Genomic DNA, 18,722 nt, shown 5'->3' with positions numbered 1-18,722 from the left:
TGGGCCCTTATGAATTTTCGGCAACGTATACAAACATGGATATCTTGGGCGATTAACTTTCAAAAACATATACTCATCATCATTTAAAAGATTTTCGTCATGCCATGATTTTAAATAACCATTCATAATATTTGTCAACATAAACATTGGGTTAGGAACTAATCTCTCATAACATAATGCATCATTCAGTTGAGAATAAATTTCCTGTTCATAATCCACTTTGTTCATCAACACTATATTTCCACCTTTATCCACTTTTCGGATGATCTGCTCTGTGTTTGTCATGAGTGCTTTTAAGGCACATCTTTCCTGTTATGTTAAATTATCTTTTACATTACCTCCTGGCAGTGTCTTTCGATTACTATTATCCAAGTCTAAAGTAACCAGTCTGTGGAATATTTCTATATTATTCCCACTCATTAGATTGGGAGACCATCTAGATTTACTCTTGAGTCCACTTGATACTGTTAAATCTGGCCTAATATCCAAATCTTCCAAAACTATTGCCACAGTTACCAGATCTTCCTCTAATTCTGTAATTGAAAGAAGCGTGACTGTATCTTGAATATCACTATAGTTAATCAATTAGGCATTACATTACATGTTTGTATAGTAGTTTCTTTATTTTGCTTGGGGTTTTGCGCAAAGAACTTTTTCAATTTCAAGCGTCTAACATATCTGAATAAATCAATCTTGGTATCACAGATATCACCTCTGACATTTGGACAAAATCCCAAACCTTTTTTGAGTAGATCTTTCATACCCTCCGTAAGTTCAATGTTAGATAAATTCACCACCTCCACCTCTTTATCTATCCTCGTATTTATACCTTCTTGTCCCAGGACCGTGTTTTCATTCCCGCCCTGTTTCCTCCGACCACCTCTCTTCTTTCCCCTTCTTGTTTTTTTGTAATTCCGATTCGTTTGACCTGCTCTCTGTTCCCCCTCTTTATACGATTTACCTCTTGTAGGAAAGAGGAGTTCCCTAAAGGGTGTAATTGTCTTATTGATGGACCAGACGCTCCCTCTGTTTCACTTCCACTAGTCGGGATGGTGCTCAAGGAGGTACTACTAGAACCTGCAGATAATGGCTCTGGTAGTTGTTTACCTTTATCCATTTGCATTAGGTAGTCATATTTTTTGGAAAAAGTACAAATTCGCCCATTATTATAGTCAATTTCATCTCGCTTTAATTTACGAGCTTTTCTCTGTTTTATGTCATTCTGGTGGTTACCCAAAATTCCTTTAAGTATTTCATAATTCTTGGCTGTAGGATCGGTCAAGTTAAGAGCTGCAATTTCTTCCTCAAGTTGTGCAATTTCAATTTGTAATTTGGCTACCTTCCTATCCGCGTTCTCAATCAGGATCTCCATTAGTTTTAATGAACTGGATGTCAGCTCTTCTGACTTTAGTGCGACTTCTGAATGAGCGTCAACATCCAAAAGTAGTGAACTACTGTTAGACCTGTCAGCCCTAGGGTGGTCTTTCCCTGTGTTTTTGCCCTTGCCTCATTTTTTCCACCCTCTTTTTTTCGTTGGCCTTAGGTCTCCGAGCACCTTCTCATTGCTAACCAATGCTAAGGTGCAGGTGCTCTCTTCTCCCAACATGGCTGCCACAGGCCCCTGCTACTGCGGAGTGGTCTTTTTAGTAGCACCCTAGTTGCCAGGAGCTGGCTGGGAACCTACAACATTGTTGCCACACCAGCCCGCCTTTTTCCCCATAGCTAGAGTAGGGAAGCTCCTGGAACCTTCCAGAATAAGGGCGGGGTCTGCTTTTGCCACCTTAGAGAGTGGTCACCTGACCTGGGCATACTTAAGGAAAGTAGGGAAACTTTTTAGTCAGATGAGGCGACGCGGACCTGGGCGAACCTACGCAGGAGACTTAGGCGGTAGGGCCTAGTCAGGGACCTATACCACTGGGAGTGACAGGGCTTAGGTGCTGCCTTCTAAGTTGCGTAAGGAACACTGAACTAGCCCACTGATCTGGCCCGGCGGGAAGGGAACCCAGGGACGACCTGCAGAGACGGACTAACCTATCTTCAGGCACCAACTCAAACTACCCCCCCCCTCAAGAAACTAACTCCTAAGGGCGCAGGAACCAGCAAGCGCCGCAGAAGACCTTGTAACTTCACACAGAACTGCTGGGGGATCAACCAGGTACCAGCGCTGTGTCACCCCTGCGTTCCCTGACTCCACCTGGGCCCCCCCCCTTCACTGTACTGACCTGCCCCGGCGGGGGTGAACTGTCCTGCCTGTAGTGAGCTTGCCCCCCCTGCACGCCGCTGCCTCCGTTGTGTGTGGCCTGCCCTGCTCACCTGAGACGCTGTAGCCGTTTCACTGCTGCAGCCCGGCTCCGCCGCTGTTTACGGGGCCCCAAGGGTGTGAGGGGCCCTGCCAGTGCCGTCGCTACCGGGGTGATCCCCGGCGTGGAACCAGTGCTTTGCTGCCCCCCTACGACGGCCCTCGGTGAGGAGAGGGCCGCCGGAATTTCACGTAGGCCGCGCTAGGCCCTGAAGCCGGGACCCACATCACATGACAGGGGCCGTCTCCTGAGCGCCGCCCCCGCCGCTACCCCATTGGCTTCGGAGATCGCGCCCCCGCAGGCCGCGCTGCCATTGGCGGCTGCGGGCGCGCCCCCTCGAGGCCTACCATCACCAGGCCCGGCACCTCAATAGCGTGGGGCTTCCCGGCCGTCTCCAATCACGCCGGAGGCCCCACAACGCTTGGCTCCCTGCGCGGCCACTCGAGGCCTACTTGTCTCCGCATACCTCCCCCGAAGCCCCCGAAGCCCCCTCGGCATGCACATCGCCGGGAGACCCACGCGGCTGGTGGGAGGGGCTCCGAGGAGAGCGAGCCCCCCGCCCGACCGAGGATCGACGCAAGGGCCCGGTGTGAGGCTGAAGATTAAGGTAACCCCTGGGGAGGAGGGCGGAAGGCCGGAGAGAGGCCCGGGACCCGCCCCTCCCCCGGGGAAGTCTCTTGTTTAGCCCGGTGGGCCCCCACTGCCCGAAAGGGGGGAATTAAACCGGCCATGGCCCCCTCGCCCTGTGAAGGGCTAAGTGAGTACCTAGCAAGAGGAGTGTTTTGGGCATAAGGAGAGACTGGTTACCCCCACCAGACGGAAGGCCTCATCCCGACTTAACTGTGAATAACTGTCTCAACGGCCAAGGTGAATGCTTTAAGGAATGGCCATGTTTAATGCCCTAATGAGATGCCATGTTTAATGCCCTAATGAGATGCCATGTTTCATGCCCTAATGAGATGCCATGTTTAATGCCCTAATGAGATGCCATGTTTCATGCCCTAATGAGATGCCATGTTTCATGCCCTAATGAGATGCCATGTTTAATGCCCTAATGAGATGCCATGTTTCATGCCCTAATGAGATGCCATGTTTAATGCCCTAATGAGATGCCATGTTTCATGCCCTAATGAGATGCCATGTTTCATGCCCTAATGAGATGCCATGTTTAATGCCCTAATGAGATGCCATGTTTAATGCCCTAATGAGATGCCATGTTTCATGCCCTAATGAGATGCCATGTTTCATGCCCTAATGAGATGCCATGTTTCATGCCCTAATGAGATGCCATGTTTCATGCCCTAATGAGATGCCATGTTTCATGCCCTAATGAGATGCCATGTTTAATGCCCTAATGAGATGCCATGTTTAATGCCCTAATGAGATGCCATGTTTCATGCCCTAATGAGATGCCATGTTTCATGCCCTAATGAGATGCCATGTTTCATGCCCTAATGAGATGCCATGTTTCATGCCCTAATGAGATGCCAAGTTTCATGCCCTAATGAGATGCCATGTTTCATGCCCTAATGAGATGCCATGTTTCATGCCCTAATGAGATGCCGTGTTTCATGCCCTAATGAGATGCCATGTTTCATGCCCTAATGAGATGCCGTGTTTCATGCCCTAATGAGATGCCAAGTTTAATTCCCTAATGAAATGCTCGGGTTAATGCTCTGATCAAATGCTATGGTTAGCGCTGTGATTCAATGCTATGTTTAGCGCGCTATTGCAACTGCCAGGTCCGGCACTCTGTTTAACCGCTATGTTCAGCGCCATAATGCCATTGCCATATTTAGCCCTCTAATGAAATGCTGTGTTGAGCGCTTCAGTGAAATGCTTCAATGAAATGCCTGGTTTAGTGCTCTAATGAAATGTTTTAATGAAACGGTCTAATGAAATGCTTTGATGAGAACCTGACTTTGATCTAGATAAAGCTATTTGATTTTTACTCAAACTCCCTGGTGTGGTGTCAGTCATTGCGTGCGTTTCCTGTCTCAGTGGATGTGTGTGCTGTATGGTCACTTTACACGGAAGCCTTTGGGTGCCTACCTGCTCGCGCCAAGCTACCCCCAGGGGGACTGGTGACCCCAGTTCCTACACCTACTGAATCAACTATTCACACATCTTTGGGCAGTCACACCCCCCCCCCCCACCGAACCACACACACATTCACTCTCCCATACAAATACTCAGTTAACTAATCAATAAATAATATAGACCTTCACGTAGCTAGTAACCAACTGGTGCAGCAGTTTACACAACAACTGACAAAGTGATACAAATATTCACACAGTTTAGTCACTATCCAATATATTTAGTGAGACACTATAAAATAGTGAGGTAAAGAGTCAATCTCACCGCTACTAAATCTTCCATCCAGATATTTATATTTATATATCCACTCATTCTTCAATGCAGATTGCTATATATATAATACATATTTAAATAACGAACCAAACCACATTCACTGGATTATGTCATCAGTGATGTCATTTGAGATGTCATCAGTGATGTCACTGACCATGTCATGAATGATGTAATATGTGACATCATCAGCAGTGGATTGCGGGCGCGCAAGATTTAGTTAGTACAACTAACTATATCGGAGGAATTTCAATGGTTTTGTTTGAGTGAAATGTCCAGATGACTATAACACCCCTAAAACCTATTGTTTTTTCAGTGAATTTCTAAGGTTTTTTAAATGCTAATTCCTAACTATATCAAGCCTGAAACCTATGGTTTTTTCAGTGAATATATATATATATATAAATAAATTACATTAATTTGAAGTACACCAACACTTGAAAGCTGGAGTTTAGTTAATGCATCTTTAATCTACATATACTGCCATCCTTTATGCATCTATATACCTTCCATGTTCGTATGGATGTATATATTTATTACTTTTCTTCTAACTCAGCATATCCAACTCACTACCCTATTTCTAACCTATACCGCTCTCAATATATCCTCTACCTCAATTCTCTGACTCATCCCAAACCTCATTCTGCTACCTTTCCAATGCACTATATTATTTTCACCCTATACCTCAATCAATATATCCTCTACCTCCACTCTCTCATTCATCCCAAACCCCATACCACTACTATGATCCCCAAAATAACCCTATCTAGACTCATCCCCCCTCTCCCCCTCCTTGCATCATCTCAAACCTCTTTTACTATTCAGATCTCCCAAACAAGCCTTTCTAAACCCTTCCCTCTGACTCTTCCACCTCATCCAAAACCCCCTCCGACTGCTATAAACTTCAATATTTAAAAAAAATCTAGACCCTTCCCTCTTCTATCCCTTCTTCCCTCTTCTATCCCTCCACTATTCTTTTTCAATCCAAATAACAGACTTACATGTCCACCTCTCAAATTAATTGCATATTCCCTTTACTAATTCCCACAAATCCTGTTTGGGTTCTGGAGTAGTGTGCTACTAACCGAAAAGCGCATCACATCTCATCAGGGGTAGCAAGCGCTATATAAATGCAAACCTTTTCCCCTCTTCTATCCCTCCACTATCCTTCGCAATCCAAATAACAGACTAACATATCCACCACTCAAATTACTTTCCAATTTCACTATACTAATTGACCTCTAATCCTTTATGGGTTCTGGAGTAGCGTACTACTCGTCGAAAAAGTGCTTTGACGCCTCATGAGGGGTAGTAAGCGTCATGTAAAGCAATTACAATGACAGACAGGATATCAACACAGAGACGGTATTGTAGAGTCGAACAGCTTATGCTCAAAAGGACGGAAGAGCAGATTTTCCTTGGACTAACACCGTGTCTGGGATATGTAACAGCCATTTACCACCCATAATCCTGCATGCAAAGATGAGCGATTCTCAATTTGCCGCAAGGAAACAGAACACAGCAGCAAATGTATTCTGGGCCTTTAAAGCCCATAATCCCATATGCGTAAAATAACTAATTACCGTATCTGTTAGGAATCATGCATATACAGTGCCACGTATATATAACAGCCATTTTAAGCCCAGCATCCCCATGTAGAAGATTATCCTTAGAGAAATAAGTAAAGCATCATGCCCTGGAAATGTAAACAGCCTGTGGTAAGTGAAGATGCAGGGTCGGCAGTAGACAGGTTTATTCTTTAGGATAAAAACCCTAGGATACAGGAAAGGCTGGTTTGAGGGAAGCAGGAATGCCCACAGGCTCCAGCTGGCATTAATGCCACCAGGCAGACATCAGCATTCTAATTACATCACAGTCACTCTGACCGAGCAGCAGCGGACAAAACACTAAGGGGAGAGTGCCTGGCATAGAATGACGATACCACACAGCCATTCACCACGGGAAACAGCGTTTACAACACTGTCTCCACAACGCCGTACCATTACAACGAGGTCGTTACAACGACTGTGTTGTTACCACGCATACAATCACATCGCAAGTCGTTTCAACGACTTGCTCTAGGGGGCGCACTGGTATTGGATTTTAAATCCAACACCTTCCCTGCTGCTGCGAAAACTGGAGTAGGAATAGTAAATAATATTATTCCTAAATCCACCGCGCCCCCTACAGCAAGTCGTTGTAATAACTTGTGACGTAATGGTATGCGTTCTAAAAACGCGGTCATTGTAACGACCGCATTGTAATGGCATGCGATGTAAACAGCCATATTCATTCACCACCCATAATCCACCATGTAAAAATGAGCTATTTCCATTTTCATCACAGGAAGCATTAGTTACAGCGGCGTATGTATTCACAGCCTCTTCATGTCCATAATCTCCGATGCACAGAATAGTTCTTACTGATCCCCGACAGGAATCATACAAACACATCACCAGGGATATGTTACACCCATTTAACACCCATCATTCCACATGTGGAAACAGGTCTCCGCATTGTCCTAATAGAAGCTGGTGCAGAAGGTATCAGATATATCGAAGGTCTTTTAAAATCATATCACCCCATGTTAAAAACAGCCCCAATGACCTGCAGAAGCAGACACCAAACGGTGCCAGAGATGTGACAGAGTCTTGTAGACTCAGAGTTTCACATGAAGAAAATCTCTGAACTCATTTTGCCTACAGAAATACACAATCTACATTGCCAGGTATGTGTTTCAGAAATTTAACACCAATATTTGTTCATTTTAAAGGTGTATGTAAATTGCCTGTCATGCAAATTACCCAAATGTAACTTTTGTTAACACCACATACTCAAATAGACTGTCTATTTTCCGATCACAAAAATTAACATTCAGGTGGTCTCGTTGGATGCCACCATGGCCTTCGACACCCTAGAGTGGCCCTACATGTTCGCAGTCCTGCGCAAGTTGGGCTTTGGACCCCAGTTTATCGCTTGGGTGCGTCTACTCTACGCGGAACCCCTGGCGCAGGTGCTTGTAAATAATAAGGTGTCTGAAGTATTCAAGCTGGCCAGAGGAACTCGACAGGGCTGTCCCCTGTCCCCCCTCCTATTCGCCCTCTCCCTCGAACCGCTCGCGGCCTGGATAAGACAGGTGGCCACCGTGCAGGGCATAACATGGACGGAGGGATGGGAGGATAAGATATCTTTATATGCCGACGACATACTTCTTTACCTCTCGAAGCCGCGTGGGTCATTGATCGCGGCGCTGAATATATTGGACAGTTTCGGCCGCAATTCTGGCTTCCGAGTCAACTGGGCCAAATCGCATTTATACGTCCTCCGTGGGGACCCTCCCAGGCTCCCTGCCTCTTGCCCTATTCGGGTGGCAGAGGACGGGTTTAAATATCTCGGAGTGTATATTACCCTTGATAAAGCTCTGCTCTACGAACACAACCTCAAGCCGCCGCTCCTTCGGCTTCAACGGGAGGCGAAATCCTGGCAGCATCTGCCCTTGTCATTGCTGGGCAGGGCAGCCCTATTTAAGATGCTCTCGCTCCCGCGGTTTCTATATGCACTTCAAAATTACCCGCACCTGGTCCCAAACAGCTACTTTCTGGCAATCGAAGCTGCGCTCCGCGAACTCCTCTGGGCCGGGCAGCCCCGAATCTCACTGGCCAAACTAACACTGGGGTGGTACGATGGCGGCATCGCTCTTCCCGATATTCGCAAGTACTACTGGGCGGCCCACCTATCCGCAATCAACCAAGGGACTTACGGGGACGGGAATGACCCGGCTTACGGCATGGATAGATGGCTGCTGCCCGGAGGCAATTACGAAATAGCGCTCTACTCTAGGCGGGGGGCGCGCACACTCACCGGCCCGACGCTGCACTCGGTACAGCTGTGGCACATCGCACAGAAAAAGCTCGGATGGTCCGGAGTCCTCACGATGGCCACGCCACTATGGGCCTCGGAAGCGTTGGGTAACCTGCGGCGCACCAAAGGATTCCGTGAGTGGGACCTTATCGGCATCTCTCAAATCAAAGATATGTGGGGACCCGCCGGGGTCCGCTCATTCGCCCAAATGCAGGAAGCCTACGAATTGGCAGATGCCGAACATTATAGATACTTGCAGGTGCGCCACTCCTTGCAGGCAAACATCCCACCGGAGGTCAAGTTGCCGCCAGCCTCCCCGCTCGAGGATAGATTACTTGACGGGCTCCTCGCGGAACATGCCATATCCCTCACCTATAAAAAGCTTGTTAACAACCCCCCAGACCTGCTCCTCCCCCTCAGAGACAAGTGGATCGCCGAAGGGCTGGAAATAGATGACGAGGAGTGGATGCACGCTTTGGCCTCTCCACGTGAGGTCGCGATATCGGCCAGATTGCGGCTCATCCAATTGAAGATCCTACACAGAGTTTATATATCTTGCACGAGATTACATATGATGGGCAGGGCTGACACAACGCTATGTAGGAGGGGGTGCGGGGGTGTTGGAACCTTTTTCCACGTGCTGTGGGACTGCCCCAAGATTCAGAGGTACTGGAGGAGGGTGGTGCGGGAGATGGAAGAGGTGTGGGAGGTGGGGATACGCCCGGAGGCCAAGAGGTGCCTCCTCAACATATGGGAACCAACTGACCTGTCGCCAAAAGGGAGGATCTGGGTTACACTTGGGCAAATGATAGCAAAACGGAACATTGCCAGGCTCTGGGGTAGTGCTGTTCCACCGAAACTTTCCGACTGGACCAGCGACATGGACTGGTGCATGCTGCAGGAAAAGACAGTATATGTGGCTAGGGGGTGCCCGCGCAAGTGGGTCGAGGTATGGTCCAAGTGGAATGATTTTAGGGGAGGAATCTGCGAGCCTCCCTCCATTGTGCAGGATGACCCCGGAGACGTTTAGACCCGTCTCATCGCAACTTGGGGAGCTGGAGAGGGGATGGAGAGCGCTGGCTAGCCAAGGGCACACATGAAAACGCAGTGCTGATCGACGTTTCGGGGAGGGGGGGGGGGGGGGAGTTGGTAAGTTCCGGCACTGTATACCTCCTGGCAATCTGCCTTACGCCGTGATTGTTTGCTAAGTCTGAGACAAATAACATTCTTCCTTACCTCACGATACCTGTGCACTCCTTAACGCCGCCGTACTTCCGGGTTGACGGCATAGGGCTGTGTGATCAGATATTCATCCAAATGTGTTTTTCGCGGCCGGCCCGATGGGTTGTTGGCTCTTTGCTGTGTATCGTAATGTTTTAATAAAGGTTTTCAAAACTTTAAAAAAAATAAATAAAAAAATTAACATTCAGAGCTAATGACTTGTTATTGCCAATAATTCCTCTGATATAAAGTATGTGTCCACTGCTTCCGAGAAGAATGGAATAAACATCATATCATATAGCGTAAAACGTCACATTTTATATATGGGTGACAATATCCCGAAAGGCACACGGATCTTAGAGCCCTGAACCCCGATATTGTTATGTAAATCATACAATAAACCACATTAAATATGACAGTCTCTTCACACATTAAAAAAATGTATTTATTTAACATGTGGAAGCTTTGACATTAACAGGCACATTATAGCACTGCGCTGAGACGCACTTGTGAAAAGTGACAGTTTATTCTGAGCTTACACACTCGAAAGTGCGTTCATGTGTGAGTTTTGGTGAAATAAAAGAGTTGCCTAAGATCACACAATTTAATTAGTGAAGCTGTGATTTATCCAGGTTTTCTGGGTTCACTGTGTACAAATCAGCCAGTAAATGGGCATATGCTCGTCTTTTTTTATTTTAAGGCTTTGTTTTTACCTCTTAGTACATCCTTCTGCAGTTTTTCGAATACAGCGTGAACTCGAGGTATTGCAGCGCTTGGCATCAGCACCGGTTACATTGCACAAGGTCACAAGCATTGTTGAAGGCACGTGAGATTAAGGGATTTGTCCAGAATCACAAGATGTTGAGCTGACGCCGAGAGTTGAACCTGGTTCCCGAGTTCCAAGGACGGCAGCTCTGGCCCTAACACCACATCCCGTTTAGAGGAAAGGCGGGAGGCAGAAGCCACATGACAGCTCGGCTCGTTATGGGCTCGAGGTTCGAAAAAGGCCTCGAGCTGAGGCAGAGCCAGGCTTCAGGCTCGACTTTCAGAGGCTCGCCCGCCTCTCTTAGACACAAATATTAGTGACCCCCCTTGTAGGTACACAGGAGCGGGATTCAGTGTCTGAGGCTGCGGAGGTTCACTGGGCGCTCAGTGTGTGCTTAAACCCAGGGCCGGCTTTAGGGAGGTGCGACTGGTGCAGCTGCACCTGGTACTGTCTGTGGGGCGCAGTGTTTAAAAATAACTTATGAATTTAAAAGCACAACTTCCTCCTCCGTCGAGCAGTTTCAGGCAACAATAAAAATGTCAAGTTAGCTCAGGTGAGTGATGTTACTGCTGATAAGTGAGCGGCATTGTTTCTAGTTGCAGTTTTGACTGCTCATAAAGTAGCGCAGAGGGATACTGTGCCTGCTACGAAGGACATGTAGAATGTAGAATAAAAAACTATGAGCCTGAGTGGACTATGAGTAGCGCTTTAAAAATATGAAATGTATGAGAGGGGCTATGGAGAGATAAGGGGCCACTGACGGACAGTGGTAGTGAGGGGATTCGCTGAGAATGAGGTAATGCGTTGGCGCCAAAAAAGACTGACACCGGGCGCCATCACCACTAAAGCCGGCCCTGCTTAGCCCTCTGCCTCCCTGCAGAAAACATCTGGGCCCTGTACAGGAAGCCTGTCCCATCGGTGGGACATGTACTACCAAGATTAAATGAAAGAGAAGGCCGCGTCCTCAGAGCACTGAATGCAGAACCACCGGGCAGAGCTGGATTACAAGCGCTGCTCAGACACATCAGTGGCGACGAAGAAACACAAGATGGACAGAGGCGACGAAACAAAAGAGGGACCCTTACCTGTGGGTTCTGACACCGACTCAGCAAGATGACCTCCGACGTCCTGAGGGAAGAGAAAGGTCAATTAACAGAGAGGAAGAAGAGAACAAGCATTTACAATGCAATGGTCTCGGCATTGTTAAAGTTAGAGCTATTGGCACTGCTCATGACATTATTTTTGTTTATGTTTTTGTTTTTAAAACATTTAAAGAAACGGCATTGTTATTTTCAATGTCAATAGCTTAATCGCTCTCAAATGCGAGACCTATTGCATTTGCACCCACACACAGAGCCACACACACAAAGCCACCCACACACACAGCCACCCACACAGAGCCACCTACACACACACACACACACACAGAGTTACCCACCCACAGACAGAGCCACCCACGCATAGAGCCACCTACCAAAAAAGCCAACCACACAGAGGCGCACACACACACACACACACACAGCCTACCACACACACACACACACAGCCTAGCACACACACACACACAGATCTTAGAGTGGCTATTGAGGAAATCATGGACTAAAGACGTGAAAGACTAAAGGCAAAAGCAGCACAGGTTGCGGTGACGCTCCTCCCAGACGGGACACAACCTTTACAACGCAACTATTACATCGCACTACACTTACAAAGCAGGCATTACAACGGAACATCCTTTACAACGCATGGCACTACAACGCATACCATTACAACGCATACCATTACAACGCATGACACTACATCGCATGTCACTACAACGCAGGCATTACAACGCATACCATTACAATGCATACCATTGGAGTTAGAATAGTAATTTTTAACCCCTACACTATCCAACACTTACCCTACTGAGGGACATCTGTGTCACTGCCCCATGGCAGCAGCTCTAAAAGAAAAGAGCGGAAGAGAAAGCACAGCGAGGCCAACAAAGGGAGGGGCAGGGTTGCCTAATGTATCGGGGAGGATGTGGGGGGCTATTCTTTCACTGAGCACAACTGTGCCTTGGCTGGGGTTTACGTCGAATGACGCGGCTCGGGAGTAAAGACAAAAAAGACAACGGGAGGAGGAGGGAGTAAAGACAACACAGACAACCGGAGGGACAGGAGTAAAGACAACACGGAAAACACGATGGGTAGGGGGGTACAGAGGTAAAGACAACACAAAGACATCTAGGCACGGCTCTTGTGTCACACTTGGCATGGGACCCTTGCCATCTGTTGCAGGGTGCATTCCTGCTCAGGCCTGAACCCAAGTGATGCGGAGTGGGACAGAGCAGCACAGACAGGCTCTGAAGATGAAACCACGCCTCTGTCTCCGAGGGACATCTGTGTCACTGCCCCAGGGCAGCAGCTCTAAACGAAAAGAGCGGAAGTGAAAGCACAGCAAGGCCAACAAAGGGAGGGGCAGGGTTGCTTAATGGATCGGGGAGGAGATGGGGGGGGGGGGTGGCTATTCTTTCACTGAGCACAACTGTGCCTTGGCTGGAGTTTACGTCGAATGACGCAGCTCGGGAGCAAACACAAACAATCCTCACAAAGGTACCTTTCTGTGCACTACCACCGCCATGTACATTTGTAGCCACATCATTGACACCGCAACCAACTCTCGGTCTGGTCAGCAACAGGAAATGCATCAGAGAGCACGGAACGTTAAATAAAAAAAAATGCATACCACACGTTAATAAAATAATCGTAATCTCCCCCAAAAAACATTAAGTTAAAGACACTAGTACTAAATGCATTCCACGCGCAAGTGAAAGGCATGCAATAGTTAAAAAAAAAGTGTGAGGAAAAAAACTCAGCACAGTTTGGCTCCTGCAGCCTCAGTAATGGCGCTGCTATCATGTTACACAGAGTGGCCAATAACTTTTCGGTCCATTAAATAAAGATGTAACAAATGCGTTTGACTTGGTGAAATATTTTTTTTTAAAGTGGCGGGCGGAAGCAGGGATGCCAGAAAGCAAACAGGGAAAGGCTATGTATATCAGCGCCGGGAGGATAACTGGGGCGAGTTGAGAAGAGAAGGGGACAGTTTTAAAGAACAGCAAAAACTAAGGGAAACAAGGCAGAGCAAAAGGCAAGCACACCAAAAGAGCGGAAGTGAAAGCACAGCGAGGCCAACAAAGGGAGGGGCAGGGTTGCTTAATGGATCGGGGAGGAGATGGGGGGGGCTATTCTTTCACTGAGCACAACTGTGCCTTGGCTGGGGTTTACGTCGAATGACGCGGCTCGGGAGTAAAGACAAACCAGTAACAATCTCTAAACACACGTCCATATTTTCGCAATGCTGGCTGCAACACAAGGTCCATTTAGGTGGTATCATGTCCTGCATTGTCACCTAATGTTACTGGCTGCATTATATATTTTGATGTAATGACAGAAGTAAAATACCAGTAGCAGCACATTAAGCTAAGCATGGATTTTAAGTTTGCGTGTCACGCCCTTAATTAATCGGTTACGCCCCTTTGAGAACCCCCTCCCCCTTCAGTTTTGAAGCCCTGGTGCTCTGGCATAAGCAGATGCTGCCGAGATCTATGTTATGTGTAACCTGCGGGTTGAATCTTTGTTCGATAGGGAATCGTTTCTTGGAGCTTTGAATACCTAATGGTGCTCAAATCCTTAGCACTTACTTTCGACTTCAGAAGCCTGAAAGGCTGAGACAACTTTTCGGGGAGAGCGACCTATCTGCTGGTAACAAATATAGCGCTTCATTGTGGTCACACAAAAGTACAGGACGGGAAACTGTGTCCATAATGACACAGGATGTGTTTCAGTCTCTCCAGTGCCAAGGGCGAGTGGAGACACATACTGTGGTGGTGGAGAAGTAGAAGAAGGACACGTGTCCGTAGACGAGAAGTAGAGGGAATGTAAAAGGAGCGAGTGAGGTACGGAGGAGAGCTGCCCCCCCTGCGATACAAGAAGAGGGGCATGTGTAGGTGAGAGAGGCGTTGGAAGCCAGAGGACATCGGCACTCGTAAAAGCAATACAGTGACGAAAAGACTGCATATGGAAGACACCGAGCGACTGAAGTAGTGAATGGCCATGTGGAGAGAAGCGGGGAGAAGGAAATGAACACGTGGGGCAGAAGCAGAGGTTAGAAAGGGAATCGAAGTGGAGCGGGGGAGGAATAGCTGTGCTTGTGGGAGAGACGTCGAGTTTAGAAGGTAATGTAGCTGGGGAGAGGACTGCGCGTGCAGGAAAGTATATGGGAGACAAGGGATGCGCACCTGGGAGAGTAGAAGAGCGAAGAGGAGGCATGTGCGGAGAGGAGAGCCCGTGAAAGTGCATGCGTGAGAGAAGACGTGTGGAGAGGAAGTGAATTAGAGAGGAAGGGGAAGAAATGCGACGAGAGGAAGGGAGTGCGCACCGAAGCGGAGAGCGGAGGGCCCCGGAGAAGGGGCGAGGAGGGACAGGGAGATTGAGAGGGAGGGAGTTTTGCATTTACGGCTTACCTAAAAGGCCCAATTATTCGCCCATCTTTGCGAAACCGTCAACATAATTAATCTTCTGTTCACAGCTCCAGTAACAAGTCCTACACAAGGCGATCAGGTGAGGGAGCAACGCCGGGACACCACCGCCTTTCTCCGAGGCAGAGAAGATATGCCTCGGAGAAACGCAGCCTCGTTTTCGGATTGGGGGGCGTGTTTTGCTGTTGTCTCCTCCCTGAGACTTCTCGCAAAAAACACACCCCCCGATCCGAAAAGGACGGGGCAGGATCGGAGTGACGGGACCTCTTCTCTAATGGCTGGCCAGCATTTACTAGGCCAGCCAATGGAGAACAGGGAAGAAGAGGGGCGGGTTCAAGCCCCTCTTCACCCAAGTCATTATGTCTCGCGAGCGAGACTGCGCAAGCGCAGCCATCGCTAGCCGAGACCTAAAAACGAAAAGGAGCGAAACCAGCAAGAAGAACAAGCATTTACAATGCAACGGTCTCGGCATTGTTAAAGTTAGAGCTATTGGCATTGCTCATGACAATGCCGTTTCTTTAAATGTTTTAAAAACAAAAACAAAAACAAAAAAAATGTCATGAGCAATGCCAATAGCTCTAACTTTACCAATGCCGAGACCATTGCATTGTAAATGCTTGTTTACCCAGCGAGCACCGCGCCCTTCACGCTGTTGCTAGGAGGTAAATAAATGGGCAGTTCATGGGACCAGAGTTAGTTTGGTGGACAATGACGTGACTCAAGAATATAATGCAACACGTCGACACACCCTGTAGCGCCTTAGCAGCAGTCAACAGGCTACTGAGCCGGCAAGGTGCGACAATTCAACAACCCTGTCAGAGGGCGCATGATGAAACTTTCAGTAGCCTTGGCATTTTGGCTAATCAACGTCAATGTGGCCAGACCCTGCATATGTGAGCAATAAGAGATCTCGCACAGACTCAGCTGACGGTGAATAATCGACCGGTACATGGATTGCCCCCGTGTGTCCTTCTCCCAGATCCCCCACCGCTTCTTAATAAATGATGCCTTAAGGGCTTCTCTCTCAGCATCAGGTAGTTAGTCGATTCCAAGGCTGGATTAGGTGCAAACCAGATGTGCTAATACTAGACCCCAAAGTGCACCCAGTGGAGCTAGCATGCAAGCCCTTCTCGGGGAGTTTTTTGAGGATGATTGTGGCTAACACTACATTTTATGACGCCATTAAAAAAAATATTTTGGATGCAAGGCTAGGTCCGGATGCCGAGCTTGCCTGAATCCAGGTGTATTTTTTTTATTAGTTAAATAACGATACTCAGGGGTTGTTATTTATTGGGTGCAATAAGTAGCGCCTATAACGAGTTTCTGGAGGATACCATGCAAATTATCGTGCTAAACAGACCAAAATCCACGTTACAGGTAATACAATACATTTGTTACCTGCTAAATTGTGGCACATTTGACCTGCCTAAATTCAACAAAGGGGGAGATATTTAACACATCCGGAAATTACCCGATGCACTAAATATAAGCCACCTCCTAATTCTGAACTCTTCGCAAACTGAGGTTAAGACGCGGGTCGGAAACTCCGACCCACTTGTATTCGGGACCTTCGTGTTTCAAAGGAACGAACTATGAAATAGTTCAGTACTTCAGCGTCTGCCACAGCAGCCTGGAAACCTGTTTGTCTATAACAGACACTCTTGCAGGTGGCTGTGGGAAAAGTGGGCATTCCACAAAATATTGTTCGTACAGTAGGCGACTATATTGTCAGTACATTGGAAACAACTTCTTTCTTATGTGCTTTTCCCTTATATAAAAATCACATACCAAGAGAGAGTAAAAAAAAAAAAAATCCAGGGCATACTGCCCCGGCTGATTGTGTGCCATTTAATATCCAGTTAGCCTTTTGTGCCAGGAAATTAAATATCCGAATTGATGCCATTGTATGCCAAGGTGGTGCCATGATACTTACGCAAAAGTGATGTGAGCGCAGTATTCAATTCTCACTAGTCCTTCTTTCACCCTCTGAAGCTTCACGAGAGCCCTGTAGGCCTGATACCTTCTAAGGAGCACGGGCCTGCCAGGTCACATCAGAACAGCGCGCTGGGTTCAGAAATGTGGGCAGGCCTTGTGCATCACATGCTCCACTGGAGGGCCCCAGAAACCGAAGCCTTCAGGAAGTGGTGCGCATGTCTCTCAGCTGGGCAGCCTGAGCTGTTCCTGGACCCGGTACTCTTGACAGATGGGTTGGCTCAGAACACTCTGGCTCTGGTCCTGCACATTCCACAGACAGGAGCAAGAATGGTTCTACGGCACGATGTTGCTCTCCTGCATCCAGGGTCAATAGATTGGTCTGGCGCATGATTTGATGCAATGAGAGGCATCTTGTGGCGTGGCCGTCTTTTCATCGCAAATTCAGCCTCACAATTAGCATTTGAGGCTGGAGGAGGGTATGGCAATAACTGCAATCAGCCATCTGTCATCTGTCATCTTTCCAGTTGGCATCCATGATTGTCTGCTCTCAGACACACATTCAGCAGTGTGTAGCTGAGTTCGCTGCAACTTACACTCGTGACACACATGCACAGATGTGCACGGCGCTCTGCTCGAACAGGTTGAGCCTGGGTGTTTTTACCTGGTATTCTGGTCCAGATTTAACTCTCCAACAAAATGCGATGGATGAGGCAAGTGTTTGGAAAGTTCATTCTGAAGGGGTCTCTCTACACAAATAATTACGGTAGAAGTGAGACTTGGACCCTGTAGACGATGCGGTTTATTCTGCACCTGAAAGAAACCTTTCCCCAAAATCAAATCAAACGTGAACGGGGTTGCTAGCATGTGAACGTGCTTAGGGTGGCTCAAGAGGTCACGGAGTGCGGGCGCAGCTGGAAGGAACGAGCGCATCAGATGAGGGATGCGGTCGGCACGGAGGACATTTAACTATGCGTTGGAGATCCGTGTCCATATTATGGCTAGCTGCAAATGTGACGTGTACATCATCATGGTAGCCGATGGGGATAGCCGCACCAGGCCGAGCGCAACCGGGACCTGTGTCGCCTTCTTGGAATGCATTCGTTGCACATGCGCTGTTCCGCGCACGTCATGAATTAACAAGTTTCCTTAGAGCAAGAGGACGATATGCGTACTTCCCAGCATGGCCGCATATAATCTATTGGAACCGACGAAAGAAAAGAGGAAGCTCACGTTTAAACGAGCTATTGGGACTACAGAGACTCCGCGCATTTGTATATACTAATCCCCCTCCAAAAACAAGCCGAGGGCACCGGAAGATAGCACCGCCTTTCTCCGAGGCAGAGTGCCTCGGAGAAACGCAGCGTCCTTTTCGGATTCGAGGGCGTGTTTTGGAGAATGAGACTTCTTGCAAAAAACACGCCCCCCGATCCGAAAAGGACGGGGCCTGATCGGAGTGACGGGACCTCTTCTCCAATGGCTGGCCAGCATTGAAGAGGCCAGCCAATGGAGAACAGGGTAGAAGAGGGGCGGGTTCAAGCCCCTCTTCTCCAAAAACATTAAATCTCTCGACTTCCGGTTCTGCCTTCGGCAGACCGGATGGTCCCGAGACCTAAAAAGACCTCCGTTGAAACCCCTGGAGGACTTAAAGCAGGGAGAGGCGGAAACAGAGAGAGGTGGACGAGGAGTGAAGACGAGGGAGTAAAGACCAGTGATTGAAGGAGGCAGGGAGCCCCAGAGAGGGGGCTCCGTG

At 48.0% G+C, this 18,722-nt stretch overlaps 1 protein-coding gene across 1 annotated transcript in view; it reads right to left on the bottom strand.

Moving 5' to 3' along the window:
• Positions 1–12,804, bottom strand: part of LOC146822575 (apoptosis-associated speck-like protein containing a CARD) — an 88,508-nt gene extending 75,704 nt beyond the window's left edge. Inside the window, exons 1-2 of the mRNA XM_085609474.1 lie at positions 12,416–12,804; positions 11,601–11,643 (exon numbers count right to left, since the gene is read on the bottom strand). The gene's annotated coding sequence lies outside the window, so the exon portion shown is untranslated. The remainder of the gene's footprint in view (positions 1–11,600; positions 11,644–12,415) is intronic.
• Between the last annotated feature and the right edge of the window lie 5,918 nt (positions 12,805–18,722).

This window comes from Triturus cristatus, chromosome 6 (assembly GCF_964204655.1).
Source record: "Triturus cristatus chromosome 6, aTriCri1.1, whole genome shotgun sequence".
Classification (NCBI taxonomy): Eukaryota; Metazoa; Chordata; class Amphibia; order Caudata; family Salamandridae; genus Triturus; species Triturus cristatus.
This window is presented reverse-complemented; position numbering and strand designations above follow the sequence as displayed.